Consider the following 19,394-nt stretch of genomic DNA (forward strand, 5'->3'; position numbering starts at 1 on the left):
CTAACAATATTTGCCTTGCAATGAAGGTGAAAGGGAATAATGAATAATAGACAGGTGCGTGGTAAATTGTCAAAACCTAGTCCAGCGGTGAGAGGCAGCTTCAGGTGTTTGCAAGGGGGCCCCTGACTGTTGGGCCCCTTGATGTGGGGTCCAGGAGAGATGCCTCACGGTTGAGGAGGAGAAGGCACAGTTATTTGCCAGCTTTCCATGGATGAGTGGGCAGGAAAAGGATGGTACTGGTGAAGATAGGCATGGGATGGGAGACTGTACGGTCTGGATGGCAGCTCAAGGGAGTTCTGGTCTCACGCCGTCAGTCGGCAGGAAGCGGGTCCAGGAAGCGGATGTGCCTGCCCCAGTCGTACGCTGCATTATGAAGGAGCCAGGCTGTCAGCTAGGGCCCCTGTGCCCAGTGAGCGGGCCCTGGGAGAGGAGCCGTCTTTGCTCTTCACACTGTGAGAACAACAGACTGCTCTGCAGGAAATCAGCAGAAAGTCGGGAGCACACAGCGGGAGAGGATGTGGCCTTCTGATCTCGGTGGAGTTGCGGGTTGGAGTTCACCCCAAGGAGCCCGGCAGCAGGGAAGCCAGGCAGCAGAGGGCTGACAGAGGCCGCTGGGGTTCCCTCTTTGCCACCTCCTCCTTCTCAGAGGAAGAGGCCGGGCAGCACTTTCAGAAGGTGTCCTTGGCCGTTTTCATCCCTAAGCTCTGGCCAGGGAGCCCAGTCTGTATCTAGCGGTGCCGCCTTTACCCCACCCCACCCTGGCCTGCTCTGCACACAGGGTGAGGGCCTCCCGGGCCTCAGCGCATGGCTGAGGGCGATTCCAGGAAGAAGCCTTGGGCTGCCTGTCCAGCTGCTCCCTCCAGCATTTCCATCCCAGACTGGAATGTACACTGTACGAGCCCTGTCAGGCTCTCCAATGTTGAGGAAATTGCTAGGGCCTGTTCCCCTACGGTGGCTCAGCCTGTGCTTTGGTTCCTATTCTGCCAGGCTCTGCTCAACGTCCACCCAAATGCCCATCCTGGGGCTATCCTCTGATCCATGAGACCTCTAAGGGCCCTCAGCTCCCTTGGGGGGAGGACAGACCTCCCATGGAGACTTGTCAACCTCTCAGGATATTTCTGTAAGTTCTAGATAGCAGACTGGACCTAAATGCTCCTCTCATGTTAGGAAGGCCATAGCCTTTCAATCTGTTCCCCCTCCTTTGCCACCCAGGGTGAGGGATCGGGCCTGCTGCTGAGGAGAGCAAGGCGTGTGCTGCCCAGCAGCCCTGATAGGGTCCCAAGGAAGAGAAGGGAACCTCGGGTTACTTTGCAAGGCCATGTAGTCCCTGCTGATCAGAGGAGAAAAGAGTCGAGGGAGAGCGTTCTGTGAGTGTTGACCGCCATACCACTTGTTACTAAGATTAGTTGAAACTGTACTGTCAGGTATCTTCCCAGCAAGAAGAGCCAAGCAGCCTATTTCTTTCAGAAAACTCAAAAACTAGACCAAAACTGTTGCTGTCATGAAGAGAAAATGAACCGGTGTGTTTTGCTGTGGTCTGCCTTTGGGTCCCTATGGATCTTTTGCCTTTCTTGACCTTGAACTGACTTGTGCTCACCCCACTGTAGCCTCCTGCTCAGTTGAACTGGGATATGTCACTGTCTGGCTTCAAACTGGTTCTGTAAGGGCGGCCACAGTCTATTGTCCTAGGGGCGGGAGAGTCACTCACTGGGGTGCCCTGGAGGAAGCAAGTGTGTAGCAGCAGGAGGTCCCAAGGTGCAGGGAAAAGGAGCGCCCTTTCTAAGATAGAGGGCCCAGTGCCTTGGAAGCAAAACTGGGTGCCCACTTGAGACACACTCTCTCAGCAGATGGGAGCTGCCTGACTCACCCTTTCCCTGTGTGGGCCTCTTGAAGGAGGGAGAAATTGGGTCAAAGTTTGAAAGGACCTGGCAAGAGGGTCCCTCTTCCCAAACCAGCTGATGGGCTTTTCAAGGCTGCATCCTTCAGCCTCCTCGCTGGAGGAGGATGGGCCCAGCATCAGGGCTGGAGGCCTAGTGTACCCTCCCAGGACACACTGAGGAGGAGCCCAGCTCCTTGGGCCACTTGCTCTGACCTTAGAGGGGCTAAGTGATGACTCACCCTGGGCCAGGCCTTTAAACACACTGGGGGTTCAATTCTCAACTCTAGCTTGTGTGTGCTCAACCTAGGACCTATTTGCATAAGATGGTTTGGCAGCAGGAAATAAGCCAGCATTCAGCTTGGGGGGAGCCCCAGCTGTGGCCTGCCATGGGGAGCTGTCCTTAGCCCACCTGCCTTGTGACCTTGGCTCCTGACTCCCATTGAACTCTACAGATTCCTCAGCAAAAATATCTGGCCCCTGCTTGGCAGCAAGTGGCCTCAATGAAGCAAGAGCCAGCTGCTGAGGATCAGGACAGCATGCGCCCTCCTGGTGAAACCCTGAGGCTTCCCACTCCTCTGAGGCTGAAATCACCGCAGAGATGCCCGGGGAGCCATGGGGGGTGAGGCTGCTGGGCCCACATTTTGTGCTAGCCCCTGCCTGAGACTCTTCCACACACATTACGTCATTGTACCTTCACAAGACCTGCTGAAGAAGGCAGTATCTTTTCCAGGGAACCAGGGAGGAAATTCAGCAGTCACAGCTCATGCCCCAAGAAGCCAGGATGACCCAGGCCTGTCCTGTATTGCACATAATCTTTGACTGGGAGAAGGTGGGTGGGTGCCTGTCTCCCCAAGGTTCTCCAAAAGCTGGAAAGAACTCCCTTTGCCCACTTTGAATTGTGGGCCAGGAGTCGGGGGGTGCTGCTTCTTCCTTCTTCTCACTAGAATGTTGATACCAGGTGAGCATACAGTGACAGGTGGGACCCTACTTGAGAAATGGCCAAACTAATGCTGGAATCAAGATTGCTGGGAGAAATATCAATAACCTCAGATATGATGCTTTTGAACTGTGGTATTGGAGAAGACTCTTGAGTCCCTTGGACTGCAAGGAGATCCAACCAGTCCATTCTGAAGGAGATCAGCCCTGGGATTTCTTTGAAGGGAATGATGTTGAAGCTGAAACTCCAGTACTTTGGCCAGCTCATGTGAAGAGTTGACTCACTGGAAAAGACTCTGATTCTGGGAGGGATTGGGGGCAGGAGGAGAAGGGGACGACAGAGGATGAGAAGGCTGGATGGCATCACTGACTCGATGGACATGAGTCTGAGTGAACTCCAGGAGTTGGTGATGGACAGGGAGGCCTGGCGTGCTGCGATTCATGGGGTCGCAAAGAGTCGGACACGACTGAGCGACTGAACTGAACTGAATGCCAGTAAGCATGGCACTGATGCTCTGGGAGTGAGCTGACAGACTCTCAAGGCTAAGACAGGCTAACGCAGCAGGAAGGTGAAAATGGAGGGCTGGTCTGAAGCCTCGCTCTCAAACTGACTGTCCACTCCAAGATGGACCTCTGTACATCCCCAACCCTTATCCTTCCCTCATTCAGACCAGAAACATCGTGTTCCGGGGTCCTGCCTCTGGAAACAGAGGCAGGTCTGGCATTAGCCTGGGAGCCTCAGACAAGCCCGCATCCCAAGCTGGTGCCTGGAGGCCTGGTTTCCTTCGGGCTGATCAGCAGCAATACTCTGAACAAGGGCCTTAATCTCTCTGGCCCTAATTCTCTCATCTGCAAAAGCAGCCCTGCCTGAAAAGGCTGTTGTGGAAGCAGATGAGATCCGTGTGTCCAGCTCTATAATCAGGCAGGTGCTAAACAAAGGGAGGATGGTGACCCTTCCCCCAAGCACACAATGGAGGGGTGAAAAACCAGGAGGGACAGTCTGTGGGAAGAAGGAGAGGCCCCACCCCCACCTAGAGTGCTCAGCTGCTTGGCCCGGGAATGTTGAGCCAGGAAGGCTAGTGACTCATAGTGACCTCACTCTAATTGGCCTTTGTTGTTCTTGCTGTCAAATGGACACAGGGCTCTTGATTAAGCATGAAGTGTCCCCATGAAGGGTCTTGGGTGACTGTGGAACTCTGTTAATACCATCACCACTCCTCCTTGCTCTTACTCATCTAGGAAGTCATGTGAAGGAGGGAGATCCCAGAAAAGAGTAAGAAACAAGCAAAATAAGCTTCGCTTTCAGTCCAGCACCTGGAGCTAGCTGGACCTCACCTTGCTCCTCATCAGAGCTGGCGGCTCCTTCTCTGTCACTTTTCCACAAACAACCAAAGGCAAGTTACCATTTAACCAGCCCCTGGGAACTGGGGCCGAACTCTCCAAATGGCAAACCAGCAGGACCTGTTTTCTGGAATGAAATAAACCGACCAGACCTAATTCATGGCTGTCGTCAAACAACCCTCCACCTCCCCCTTGCCCAGACCAGAAAAATGACCTTTGTGAGCTTCCAGGACTCAAGAGCCAAGGGGAGAGAAGAGGCTACTGGGAGGAGCCAGAGCCAGTCCTCAGGGGAGAAGACACAGATAGTCAAATGAGCGAGCAAGCACTGTCGCGCCCAGAGCTGGCTAGATGAGTCCAGAGCAATCCATAGTGCACTGGAGAGGCAGGCTGGGATTGGAGGGGGTTCCCCAAAACCTGCAGACTGGGAGCTCTGGGAGCCAGGGAGGCAGCAGAGCCCAGCCTCCCACTCCAGCTCCAGAGGCCAGAGGCCTCTTCTCTCAAGCTCTTCTTGAACCAGGTTAGCTCTTAGTCACGTGAGGGGGGCGCACATGTCTGGTAGCCATAGATGCAGTCAACTCTCACTGAAGAACTACTTGACTCTAGTCCTTTTCTCCAGGACCCCAAGCCTTGGTCAACTGAGCCTCTGGATTCCTGGGCTATCAGAACAGGAAGGGTGGAAAGCATCTTAGGGATAATGTGGGGGTGGGGGATTGTAGTTGGGATGGGAGGGGGCTTACATTTTACTTTACTATTAATTTTTTTTTGCTTTAGGTGACATTGGGTTATATATTTTTACCCTTATTAAAGTTTTACATACATTTTACATTATAAAATATCTCAATCATACAGAGAAGTACAGAGTAATATTTTAGATAGCCACATACCCACCACTAAACTTGAACAAATGTTAACATTTTACTCATTGTCTTTAGCCTTCTTGATCAGAAAGTTAAATGTTGGCCGTAGAACAGAAGCGCCATTCCTAACTCATCCTTCTTCCTCCTTCTTCGGAGGCCACTAACTTGAGACAGATGCATTTCCTGTGTGTGTTTTCATACTTTTACTATATATATGGGGTGTTGTTTTGCATACTGATAACATGGTGTGAGGAATGTGAGCTGCAGACTAATGCTTGGTACAGGGTTTTCCTCCTTGGTACTCTGGAACCTGGCTAATCAGTTACCTCCAGGGTAGGGCCTGAAGGAAGCAGGGCCCATGACCCTCATCTTTTTCAAACAAACAGCAGCAACTCTTTCCTCTGAGGTATGCATGGGGCTTCTGCATAAAAGCTCATTTGAAAAACAGGTTCCATTGCTTGAAAGTTACAAATCTAATGGGAATCCCCTGTCTGACAGAGAGGGGAGGTGACAGCTTCCCCATGGGCCTCCTTGCTCAACAAAAGAAAGATAGATAGGCACCCAGACCCAAAGGCTGGCTTGCTTCTGGGTCAGAGAAAGACAAAAGCCTGGGGTCTCTGAGGAGGCCAAAGGCTGGGCCCTTTGAGGGGTGGCGGGGCCCTTTGAGGGGTGGCGGGGCCCTTTGAGGGGTGGCGGGGCACAGGGAAAGCCCTTTGTGTGGCATCCACGAGCGCCCTGTGGCTACTGAGCCCTGGAATAGAGCTAGCTCAGGCTGAGAGGTGCTGTAAGAGTGAACATCACACCTGATTCTGAAGATTTAGTCCAAAAAAAAAAATGTATAAGATCTCATAAATTTTTATACTGATTACATAGTAGAATGATAATATTTTGGATATGTGGGGCTAAGCAAAAATATATTCCTAAAATTAATTGCACTTATTTCTTTCACACTTTAAAAATGTGGCCATAGCAAACCTTAAGTCATATATGTGCTGGCGTGTTTCTGCTGAACAGAGTTGCCCTGGGCCTTATGCTCAGGCCAAAGGCAAAGCAGCCAGGCCACAAGAGTGAGACCAGGGCTGGAGTAAGACGGTCTCCAGGAGCCCTGAGCTGGAGGTTTCTTTCATGGGCCACATCTGGGCACTGGATTCGGATGAGGACAGGGTGGAACTGGTAAGTACCTCCTGCGCCTCATTGCGAGGGGCTCCTCTCTCTGAGGCCCTCCCACCCTGGTCCTCCAGGATCCCAATTTGCCCTTGTCTCAGGCCTTGAGAGCTGAGCTGGAATCAGAGTAAGCATCGCCATCTGATATTTCATCCTCCCCTGCAGGCCCCTATGTGCATAGACCCCAGGGAGTCAGAACAGCAGGACAGTACCCTCTCCTGGATCTCTGGCCTCCCTTCCTGCAATAAAGTCGGGATTGCTGACCCACCCCACTTTCCCCCCTGCACTGGACTTGAGTGCTGGCGCTGAACCCCCCCACCACAGACATACAACTGGACCTTGGAAAGAGGGTCCTTGGAGTCTGTTGTGGGCTTCAGAGACTCTTCCCATATGTCAACAGCACACACCAGGGGTCCCTGGAGGTGAGAGGGGCTGCTGAAGGGCCTGAGCCTCCGGACACAATGCCTCTAGTCTGGCATCATGGAAGATGCCCAGTCTCTGGGGGACCTTCCCCCAACCAGCTCTGTCTTCTCATGTGCCCAGGTCTGTGATTCCAGCCAATTACTCTATCTTCCCCAGAGTTGGCCAAGCATGACACTTCCTTATTGAAAATTCTCAGCTATCACCCTGTGTAGAAGGGAGCTGTGTAGAACAGAGCTCTTCTCTGTTAAGGTAGAGGTGAGGAGAAGGGGGAGGGGGCTGTACTGCCTATCAGAAAATGAGAAAAATATCAGGTGCTTAAGCTCCTATGACAGAGAGCAACCTTTCCTCCCCATGAGGGAAAGAGAATCCAGAATGTAACAACTTTTGAGTTTCCAACATATCTGGGAAAAAAAAATAGCATCCTCCACTACTTACCAAATAATACAAATGGACACAGTAAAATAGTCAAATAATATACAAGTCACCCCCCCACCCCCCACCCCCCGCAGATTTTAAAAACATTGACACATAATTCACCTTTCATCATTGGCCTTTGCAAATTTCAAGGTGGACACTGACGAAAGTTCTGAGACTTTCCCTCCACCCTTCTCCACTTCACTTTGGGAAATCAAAATAACTGAATTTTACAAGTCTCTGGCGTGAAGATATGCCTTCTAATGTAGCAAAGGCTGTCAGCAGAGGACTGTGCCCCAGAAACTACAGACTATAAGGAACGAGTGTGTACTTTGAGCGCTCACTGTTTTGATCAAATAAAGCCTACAGTAAAGTTAATCTGACACGTAGTTAATGAGATAATCATCGTTGCACTTCATGGGAATTAGGCATTAATGGAAAGTAGTTTTATAAATGATAGTAATTATACTGTTGCCTTTACTCAGCCAGATTTTTGAAGTTTTTTCTTCTTGTTTTGTTCCTTCCCTTGCACAGGCTGTCAGTCTCTGTAATGAAGTTTCCTGTGGTTTTCTGCGCCATTTCATCACCATCCCCTCCTCACCCTGCCTCCACTCAGGTGACTGCCAGTCAGAAAGGTTTTCTTGAGCACCCACCCAGGGCCATTGTGCCAAGAACTTGGCTCAAACTCTCTTATTTAATCCTCAGAAGAATCCCCAGAAATAGATTCACGAAAGTGAAAACTGAGGTTCAGATTGGTCATCAGAGTAGGATGCGCTAAGCCAGGCCGTCTGCCCCTGCCCTGGAGTGAAGCCGCAGAGCTGGGCAGTCCCTCTCCCTCGTTCCCGGCTGGCCTCTGCTCACTGGGAACATCAGGGTTGGGCAGTTAAGGGCAGCAGAAGCGTCAGGCTCTGTGCTTGCCCAGGGGAACAGAGCCAGATCTCCAGGCTACAGGGGAAAGGGGGTCAAAGTGGATTGGCTTTGTAGCCACCTGGGCCAAAGTTCAAATCCCAGCAGCCTGTCAAATCCTTCTGAGCCTGGGCGCTTCATCCATCAAATGGGGTGGAGAGTTCAGGGCTCTAATGATGATCAAGTGAGCTGATGTCTGAAGGCTGAGTGCAGGCCTGACACACAGAAGGGTTAAGCATGAGTAGGTCCCGCGTGTTGTGGGGCAGGGGCACAGGGGTAGCAGCAGGAACAGGAGACTGCGCAGGCCCCATATCTGGGGACCTTGGCACAGGGACTTGGATCCAGCGAGGGAAACAAAAGCGAGAGCGAACGTCCCCACTGAGCTTTGTGACTAGGGACCACTCAGTCTAGTTCAGTTCAGTCGCTCAGTCATGTCCGAGTCTTTGTGACCCCATGGGCTGCAGCACGCCATGCTTTCCTGTCCATCACCAACTCCTGGAGCTTGCTCAAACTCATGTCCATCAAGTTGATGATGCCATCTAACCATCTCATCCTCTGTTGTCCCCTTCTCCTCCTGCCTTCAATCTCTCCCAGCATTAGAGTCTTTTCCAGTGAGTCAGTTCTTCCCATCAGGCGGCCAAAGTATTGGAGTTTCAGCTTCGGCATCAGTCCTTCCAATGAATATTCAGGACTGATTTCCTTTAGGACTGACTGGTTGGATGTTCTTGTAGTCCAAGGAACTCTCAAGAGTCTTCTCCAGCACCACAGTTCAAAAGCATCAATTCTTCGGCACTCAGCTTTCTTTATAGTCTAACTCTCACATCCATTTTAGGAATCAGTGAACTGAAATGGACTGGAATGGGCGAATTTATTTCAGATGACCATTATATCTACTACTGTGGGCAAGAATCCCTTAGAAGAAATGGAGTAGCCATCATAGTCAACAAAAGAGTCTGAAATGCAGTACTTGGGTGCAATCTCAAAAATGACAGAGTAACCTCTGTTTGTTTCTAAGGCAAACCATTCAGTATCACAGTAATCTAAGTCTATGCCCCAACCAGTAATGCTGGAAAGCTGAAATTGAACAGTTCTATGAAGACCTACAAGACCTTCTAGAACTAACACCCAAAAAAATGTCCTTTTTAACATAAGAGACTGGAATGCAAACGTAGGAAGTCAAGAGATACCTGTAGTAACAGGCAAATTTGGTCTTGGAGTACAAAATGAAGCAGGACAAAGGCTAACAGAGTTCTGCCAAGAGAACGCACTGGTCATAGCAAACACTCTCTTCCAATAACACAAGAGAAGACTCTACACATGGACATCACCAGATGGTCAATACTGAAATCACATTGATTATATTCTTTGCAGCCAAAGATGGAGAAGCTCTATATAGTTAGCAAAAACAAGACCAGGAGCTAACTGTGGCTCAGATCATGAACTCCTTGTTGCCGAATTCAGACTTAAATTGAAGAAAGTAGGGAAAAACCACTAGACCATTCCGGTGTGACCTAAATGAAATCCCTTACAATTATACAGTGGAAGTGAGGAATAGAGTCAAGGGATTAGATCTGATAGAATGCCTGAAGAACTATGGATGGAGGTTCGTGACATTGTACAGGAGGTAGTGATCAAGACCATCCCCAAGAAAAAGAAATGCAAAAAGGCAAAATGGTTGTCTGAGGAGGCCTTACAAATAGCTGAGAAAAGAAGAGACGCTAAAGGGGCCACTCAAGGGGCAGAACAATCATAGGCTTTCTTTGGGACCAGCTGTAGGTTGGTCCAAGTTCCATGAGGGAGGAGAAAGCCACCCCCCGCCCCTGCATCGTAAATCTCCTCCAAAGCCTTAGGTTCCCTCAGCAGTCTTTTCATCACTCTGGGTTATAAACAGGTTAAACTTCAGCTTGCAATCTGCAGCAAGGGGAGGGGGCAGCCAGCAGGAAACTCCAAGTAGGAAGAGAACAGAACAGAAAGGCTGCAAACACCGTCCAAGACAAACTTCTGCCACCTTACCTTTTTGCCCTTAGGCCTGCCCTATTTGCCATCACCAACAAGGAAAGGTTGTGTGCAAAGGTACTTTGTGTTCCTGTTGCATGGGGCCAGTGGGGAACTCTTGTCACCTTGCTGGGCTGAGGATTCTAGGACGGGATCTAAACCACCAGGGTCATCTACAAAGCAGACCTGAGTGGAGACTGTGTCACCACAGCTAGAAAGGCCATCTGGGGCCCACAAAGTCCTTGGGCCCTCACCAGCTTCCCACCTGGCCCAGGTGTATTGTCATCTGGGCTGCAGATGAGCGCAGAGATCAAGAGTCACAGGACTACATCTAGGCTTTAAAATCAGCTTCCCTTGGGGCCGAGTTCCAATTCTGCTGCCTTCTAGCAGTGAGACCCAGGACAAGTGACCTGTTTCCTCTGAGTCTTAGTCTTCCCACCTGAGAAATGGGGCTGATTGTTGGTGCTAATCATTGTGAAGACACCTGTGCTCTGACTTGCATACCAAGTCCAGTGACTTATTCAAAAAAGGACTCTGGCAACACCAGCCATTTATAATGACAATATAAATATAATGATAATTCATTCTAGAAATACTTGTTGAACACCTATGATAGGCCAGGCACTGTGCAGGGTGCTCTTGGAGAAATGAAGGTAAGATGAGTCCCATCCCTCCTAGGGGACATGCCCAGGAATGATTCTAACCTAAATCTGAGAGTGTTGAGTGATGTGGAGAGAGGTGTGCCATGACAGGCATGAGGACAAGCTCCCTGGAGGAGGCAGAATTTCAGCTAAGCTTGGGCAGCTGGCCAACTGTAAGTAGGGGAAGAGAGGAAGGACATTGCTACATGAAGAAGAAAGCAGAGGTGTGAAAGAGTGTGCAAGAATAGGGTACATGAAATCTCCAGTATCCAGTGGGTGATGGGGTGGGGAAGGGTGGTCCGTTCTCCTGGTGAGACAGTGTGACTCTCCCCCAGAGACGCCATCTACTTCTGCCTTGCCGGGTGACCTTGAGCCAGGCACTGAGTCTGATGAATGGTTCCCCATCTTGTCCTCCAAGAACTTCAGGTATTCCTTTCATTTCTCCCCATTCTGCCTCCTGCACTTATGCTGAATCTTTGTACAATGAAGTCTCTCAAGGTTTTGACCAAGGTTGTGAGTGATCAGTCAGAGGTGAAGAAAACAGATCGTAGGAGTGGGTGGGAGCCTGGGCAGACCACCACTGTGGTCTAGGAGAGCTAGGATGAGGCCTGGGTTGAGAGGAATGAAGGGCTGGTGGGTTCCCTGGGTCAGAAGGCAGAGCCTGGGTGATTGGTGGCTGGGTGCAAAGCTGTGAAACCCAGCCAGGGAGGCAACTCCTCCACCAAAGAGGGAAAGTGGGTTGGTGTGAGCACCAACTGAGGCACCTCTAAGATATCATGTGGAGTGTCTAGTAGACCACGGAGTTAGGAGCAGGGGCTGCAGACCTGCGAATCACTAGATGGGGACCAGGCCAGAACCCCGATTAACCCATCACCTAGCACCCTTGACCTATTCCTGAGATGCAGGGGCAGGAGGGACAAAGATGGCGAGGAAGTGACACTGCTGGGCCTCAGTCTCCCCACCTGCGGAATGAGAGGAGACGTTGGCAGCAGGTGGACAGGGGAGAGGGGTGCCAAGGGGACCAGTTCTTCTTTCACCTTTGCTTTAAAGCCCTCAGGATGGTCTGGGAACAGCCTCTGTTCCCAAGTGTGGTCTCCTTGCCAGTGCCCCTGGCCTCTTTCCCTTAGGAGAATCCTGAGGCACTTCTGACAACCGTGGCTTCTTCTTGCTTCCACTGTCTCTAGCTCTGGATTCTGGGGTTACTTAGGTGTTAGGTTGGCAGGTACGGAGCAAAAGGGCTTGTGCCAGGTGGTGGTGGTGGTGTGCGTGTCTTAGTACCCAGCCCCTAGCCTGCTGGCCCTTTACTTTGTTATCTGATGGGAGGCCAGGCATTGGTGGGCATGATCATTGATACTGGTGCCTAATGAGTGTCCAACATGATAGTTAGTGAGATACACTGGGCCTACGACTCCAGGAATACACAGGGTCTTAACGATCACCTGTCCTTGGCTCTCCACTTCACACCTCAGATCAGAAAAGAGGAGGGAAGAGGAGGCCTGGAGCTGATTTCTGTCTTTCCAAAAGCCTAGCAGAAATAGAGCATTTATCTGTGTGAAGTCTTCCCAGGCTTGACTAAAATGTCAAGTTTCTTTGTTGAAGAACATGATAATGCACATTTATTCAGTAATTACCAATATGAAACAAAACTATGGCATGCTCAGAAGCTTCGGTTGGTTTTATTTCATACAAAATTGCTTCCTGAATGAATAATTACTGAAAAATGTAGTTTGATAGCACAAGGTTCATTTATTTTAAAGCATGAAGCATTGTGTTTGCTGGGGGCTAGTGCAGAGCTGTGATAGTAAAAAGCTAAGATGCTCTCATTTTACAGATGGTAAAACTGAGGCGCAGGGGCAAGGGCCGAGCTCATGGCACAGGATGAGGGTGGGGTCACACAGCAGGGAAGACCAGACCCCAATCTTCCTGAGCTCTAACCCTGGGCTGCCCTTGAGGCTCTGCTGCTGATAGTTCTCTGGAAATACAGTGGATGGGAGGAGAGAGAGTTAACTAATTCTGTACCTCTGGGCCAAGGCCATCTGCTGCCAGGAAGATCAGGAAAGGAGACCCCTGGGAATGAACAGTCCATTGATTGGAGAGACTGAGCAAGGCAGGAGAAACAGTGGAGGTGACAACAGAGAGCGGGGGAGGGGAGGCTAAGACAGAGAAAAGCAGAGCGACAGAGATAGAGACACGTGGAACCAGATGGCGCAGAGGAGGCGGGGCTCCGGGACCCATGAGAATCGGGTGGCCCAGAAAGCCAGGTCCCATGGTGAGCAGAGTCTGCTCTGGGCCCGCCCTCTCTGTAACACCACAGAGGATTAGGCCCGCAAGGGCCCTGAGCTGCAGAAACGGAGGAATCTGAAGGCAGCACCTCCGCCTAAGCCGCTGTGCAGAGGCAGTGTGCCCACCTGGGGACCATCTGCCCTTTGACAAACCAGCAGCCACAGCCCCCACTCCCCGAAGGCCACCAGCTACTGCCGGAGACGGTCCCTTTGTTTCATGGGCCTTGCTCTGGAGAACTCTTAACCCCCATGAAAAACTCACCCCCAGAAAGTAACTGGGAGCCCAGTCTGAGGCAGGGGAAAGGGCACCAGGCTAAGAGTTCAGAGTCCATGGCTTCAGGCCCTGTCCTGTCACTCCCTGGCTCTCTGAGGGCTGTTAAAACCACCTGCACTGAGAGTAAAGGTCTGGGTGACTCTGGGCTCCCTGGCCCAGAACTTGTTTGGGGAAGCAGGGTGAGTCCTGAGACCTTGCTTCCTTCCCCTGCCAGCTTGCTCTCTAGGCAGAAGCCCTGCCACCGTGTGTGTGTGTGGGGGGGGGGGGGGGCGGTGGGGGGGGATGGGGGGGCAGGAAGGGGCAGCGGATGGGCTGGGCATTAAGCGGCCTCCCTCCTCTGTCCCCTGGGGGACCTGTCAGGGCCCTCGGGCACTGTGTTTGAACAGCAAGCCAGCACCTGCATGAGGAGTGGCTGGGCACCCTGCCTGAAGCCGAAGACAAGTTGCCCGGGGACTGGGCCCAGGCCTTCTTGTTCACCCAGAAATTCCAGCCTTTTAAGGATCAAGGGCCAGAGAGGAGCCTTTTCCAGGGCACCAGGGAGCTGTTTTTCCAGCTTGGCAGTATCACCAAGCCTGAAGGGAGACTTCCCTGATCTTTGCTTGGGCATTCTGGAAAGACATTTGTCTGCTTGTGGTAAGATTCTTGTAGGACAAGCTGGCAGGCTTGGGGTCACTCTGATAAGATGGAGGCTCCAGCCCCTCATCAAGGCTGTTGGGAAGGAATTCTTTTCCTAATCAACTTTATTTGAGGTCAATTCACACACAATAAAGTGTACCTTACATACAATAAGATGTACTCATTTTAGAGGTGCCGGTCAATGCGCTGATGAACGCACGTGCTCACATAGCCCCCGCAATAACCAGCGTGGGCAGGCCTTCATGGCCCATTCAGTCATGCTCATCTCTTTGCGACCCCGTGGACTGTGGCCCACCAGGCTCCCCTGTCCACGGAGTTCTCCAGACAAGAATTCTGGAGTGGGTTGCCATTCCCTTCTCCAATCAAGGTATAGAACGTCTCTTGATTAGGAAAATAATTCCTTCCCAAGAGCCTTGATGAGGGGCTGGAGCCTCCATCTTATCAGAGTGACCTTGCCAAGCCTGCCAGCTTGTCCTATAACAATCTTACCACAATGACTAATAAAGATTCCCTCCAGCCCCCTTCCCAGTTAATCACCACCCCCTACTCTGGCCCCAGGTGCCCACTGACCGGCTTTCTGTCCCTATACATTATTATTATTATTATTATCATTATTTTTTGTTGCACTGTATGGCATGTGGGATCTTAGTTTCCTGACCAGAAATTGAACCTGCACCCCCTGCTTTGGAAGCACGGAATCTTAACCGCTGGATCACCAGGGAAGTCCCCTGGCCCTATAGATTAGACTTCCCTGTTTCATATATATTACCATATTGCTTGTACTCTTGTGTCTGACTTTTTTCACTCAGCATAATAATTTTGAAATTCATCCATCTCATTGTGTCTATTGATGGCTCTTTCCTTTATATTGGTGACTAATATTCCATTATATGGATATATCATAGACTGCTTATCTATCCCCTGGTTTTTGGACATTCGCGTTGCTTACAGATTGCAGCTTTTATGAATAAAGTGGATACGAACATGTGTATATATGTCTTTATGTGTATGTATGTTTTCATTTCTCTTGCGTTAGTACCTAGAAGTGGGATCACTGGGTCGTATGATAAGCATATGTTTAACTCTCTAAGAAACCACCAAACTGTTTCCCAAAATGACTGTATCTTTTTACAGTGTATGAGTGGGGGAAGTTTTTGAATGCAGCCCTTCCCTGTTGTACATTTTGACCTTTTCTCCTCCCCAGGGACTGAACTGGTTTTATAAGGTGGTTTGGTGCTTCAGGGTGGGAAGAGAGCCCCTTTGCCTCACCAAAAAACATTCCCCTGCTCCCCTCAGAGAGACTGCTCAAGGTTGAGATTAATGAACTGTGCCGAGTAGGGGAGGCTTAAGGATCTATTTATACCTGAGTTTAAGCAGATGCATTGTTAGCTAAAAAGCTGTAATTATTTTCCTTTTGCTAGTTCTTACCATCCCATGAGAGTGTTTTTAAACAGAGATATTGCCACGTTGGCAGTCTCACCCTGGTTTCTCTGCCTGCCTTCCCCCAAGGTAAAACCATTTCCTCCCAAGGCTGGGGGCGGTGGGTGCTTCTGTTCCCAAGCCCTTCCTCTTCACTAGCGTGGGCTGATAGCTGAAGCAGGCAGCCTGTAGCTAGAGAACTCCGCTTTTTTTGCTGTCAGCCCCACCCCAGCTCTCACCTCCCTGTCACATTGCTCTACTTTGCCATCAGTCACCAGAGAGCTTTGGACACCCCTAACTCTGAACAAGGCAGCTGTCCACAGAGAAAGGATGAAGCCTTCTGAGTTCAGACTCTTTGCTAACTGCCAAGAGGTGGGGAAAGTAAAAGAAAGATCTTCCGCTGGAGCAAGAGTTTAAAGAAACCTATAAGCCTGGCACTGCACATCTGCTGGCTGGGCTTATTCTACCCCTGCTGTAATGTTTTTAGGCCCTGGTAGATAACTGGCTCCTTCAGGGTAAATTAAGATCTTCTTTATAAGACTCTCTGGGCTTTCTGGGTGGTGCATTTGGTAAAGAGTTCACCCGCTAATGCAGGAGACACCAAAAGATGAGGGTTCGATCTCTGGGTCGAGAAGATCCCAGGATTAGGAAATGGCAACCCATTCCAGTAATCTTGCCTGGAAAATTTCATGGACAGAGGAGCCTAACGGGCTACAGTCTCTGGGGTCCCAAGAGTTGGACACGGCTGAGCATACATGCATAAGACTCTCAGGCTGTAATATCTCTCAGACCTCAGAACACTATCCTAAGAAACCTTTCTCCCTGCTTGAAAGCACATCACTACCCATTTTAGGAGTCACTCACTTAGCTCCTTTCAAGCTCTGACTCTTTAGAAGACACCGGCAAGATCCTGCCAGTCCCTGTATGTTTTAACCAAGTCCACAGATGATATGGCCTCAGACTCTCAAAAGTTTGACTGGGAAGATGATTGTGATATCACCCCAGATTAAGCTATCAAAATACCATTCAAGGACTTCCTTGGTGGTCTAGTGGTTAACAATCCACCTGCCAATGCAGGGGCCACGAGTTTGATCCCTGGACCTGGAAGATCCCATATGTTGCAAGGCAGCTAAGCCTGTGCTCCACACTGAACCCACATGCCCTTGAGCCTGTATTCTGCAACAAGAGAAGCCATGGCAATGAGAAACCTGTGCGCCACAGCTAGAGAGTAGCCCCCACTTCCCACAGCTTGAGAAAGCCGGAGAGCAGCAAAGAAGACCTAGTGCAGCCAAAAGAGAAAAAAAAATCGACCCCTTATCATTATTACTGTTAGCATTTATTTTATTCAAAGGTTGCAATACAGCTATTAATATGAAGTGCTGAATCTAATACAGGTAGGTTGCCTCTTTGGCTAAATTTTATTCTAAACTGTTGTTGTTCAGTTATTCAGTTGTGTCCGACTCTTTGTGACCCCATAGACTGCAGCACACCAGGCTTCCCTGTCCTTCACCATCTTCACCAATTTATTCTGAATGAGCTTAATCCAAGTCTGTACTTAATCCAAGAGTGTTCCAGAAAAACATCTACTTCTGCTTTATTGACTACGCCAAAGCCTTTGACTGTGTGGACCACAACATATTATGGAAAATTCTTAAAGAGTTGGGAATACCAGACCGCCTGACCCACCTCTTGAGAAACCTGTATGCAGGTCAAGAAGCAACAGTTAGAACTAGACATGGAACAACAGACTGGTTCCAAATAGGGAAAGGAGTACATCAAGGCTGTATGTTGTCACCCTGCATAACTTATATGCACAGTACATCATGAGAAACTCTGGGCTGGATGAAGCACAAGTTGGAATCAAGACTGCCGGGAGAGAACCTCAGATATGCAGATGACACCACCCTTATAGCAGAAAACGAAGAACTAAAGAGCCTCTTGAAAGTGAAAGAGGATAGTGAAAAAGTTGGCTTAAAACTCAACATTCAGAAAACAAAGATCATGGCATCTGGTCCCATCACTTCATGGGAAATAGATGGGGAAAGAGTGGAAACAGTGGCAGACTTTATTTTTTGGGGCTCCAAAATCACTGCAGATGGTGACTGCAGTCATGAAATTAAAAGACGCTTGCTCCTTGGAAGAAAAGTTATGACCAATCTAGACAGCATACTAAAAAGCAGAGACATTACTTTGCCAGCAAAGGTCTGTCTAGTCAAAGCTATGGTTTTTCCAAATCATGTATGGATGTGAGAGTTGGACTATAAAGAAAGTTGAGTGGCGAAGAATTGATGCTTTTGAACTGTGGTGTTGGAGAAGACTCTTGAGAGCCCCTTGGACTGCAAGGAGATCCAACCAGTCCATCCTAAAGGAAATTAGTCCTGAATATTCATTGGAAGGACTGATGCTGAAGCTGAAACTCCAGTACTGTGGCCACCTGATGTGAAGAACTGACTCATATGAACAGATCCTGATGCTGGGAAAGATTGAAGGCAGGAGGAGAAGGGGACGACAGAGGATGAGATAGTTGGATGGCATTACCGAATCAATAGACATGAGTTTGAGTAAACTCTGGGAGTTGGTGATGGACAGGGAGGCCTGGTGTGCTACAGTCCATGGGGTTGCAAAGAGTCGGACACGACTGAGCGACTGAACTGAAGTCTGTACTATCTACTATGGTAGCCACTAGCCACATGTGGCTGTTTAAATTTAAATTAATTAAGGTAAATAAAACAAAATTAAGTTTTTATTTCCTCGACTGTATCAGTCACATTTCAAGTGTTCAATAGACACAAGTGGTTTAGTAGCTAACATGTTGGAGAATGTAGATGTAGGGCATTTCCAACATCACCAAAAATTCTAGTGGACAGCAGTGGTTTAAACACTTAGCAGCACCAGCTTTATCACACAGAACATTCCTGCATCATCTACCAGGATGCTTATGGGCAGGGCCTTAAGGAAAAAAAAAAGACCTCAAAGGTACAATCCTTGCCCAAAATGCATCTGCATTTCCAGAATGATACAATGACACACAAGATTTAAGATGCTAGAGGACAAATATTAGACCAAGCATGACGAATATATACAAGAAAGAGAGCGCGCGCTGAGAAGTGAATTTAAAGTCCTGTGGAAGCTCCAAGGAAGGGCATCTTTTGGAAGGAGTTCAACAAGACTCATTTTGAGGAGAAGGTATTTGGACCAGGCCTTGAAGGGTAGATAGAAGTTTTCCATATGAAAGAGGCAGAAGGATATTCAAAGAAAAGGGATTACACGTGCAAAGGCCCAGGGGTGTGAGGGGTGGGTGTGTTTGGGATTGTCTTAGAATGGTAAGGCAGGAATGTGGGGGTCAGACAGGCCAGATTATGAAAGGCTCTGTGCTCTGCTAAGGGGAGTCTAGTTTATCCTGGAAGGCAGGCAAGACATCGAGAGATTTGCATTTTGGGAAGATTACCTTAGAGAAAATGAGATGCATAACATGGAGAGACTAGCCAGGAGGACTGTGGAGCAACCTAGGTGCAAAAGCCTTGTCCTGAACAATAGGCACGGAGAAAAGGGAATTGATCCGAGGGACAGCTGGTCTAACCTGGGTAAGGCAGGTGGGAAGGGAATTTTCATATGGTGCCCAGGGAGGTTTCCTGTAGGAGATGTGACTTCTGGAATTGATTTCCTGCTGTGGCCTCTAAATTCAAAAGGCTGTTACAGTAAATACCCAAGCTAGTTAGTCTGTGGACAGTGAAGTGGGAGGCTTCTCTGAGACCTCAGCTTTCCATTGGAGCCAACGAAGCAACAAATCCATTGTTGGAAAATGATTTCTCTGGGGTGGGGGTGAGGGTAGGAGGGGGCCCCCAGGCTCATTACAACACAGAATGCACGGCTGTTGGTCGTCCAAACTCTCCATTTGGCTTTATTTATAATCCTAATTATACCCTCCAGGAAGAACAACTGCTGATCAACCCAGTTAGGAATTAAAGTTAATAAAATGAAGAGACAGCAACAAATAATCAATGCAAATGCTGCCAAAAGCCATGGTCAACGGCAGAGGAGCCTGCGGCGATTGCTGGCCCCTGGTTTTCATCAAGCCCTGCCCCCTCTCCTGCTTCCTGCCCCCCCATGACTCAGTCGACCTGCTGTCATCGCCTATCGGGGGCTGTCAGGCTTCAAGAGCCCTAGGTGGGTTCCCTGGTCAGCTGGCTCTCTCTCCACTTGCCGCTGACCCCTCCCTTGCCAAGG

The sequence above is a fragment of the Ovis canadensis genome, chromosome 11 (assembly GCF_042477335.2).
Source record: "Ovis canadensis isolate MfBH-ARS-UI-01 breed Bighorn chromosome 11, ARS-UI_OviCan_v2, whole genome shotgun sequence".
Lineage (NCBI taxonomy): Eukaryota > Metazoa > Chordata > Mammalia > Artiodactyla > Bovidae > Ovis > Ovis canadensis.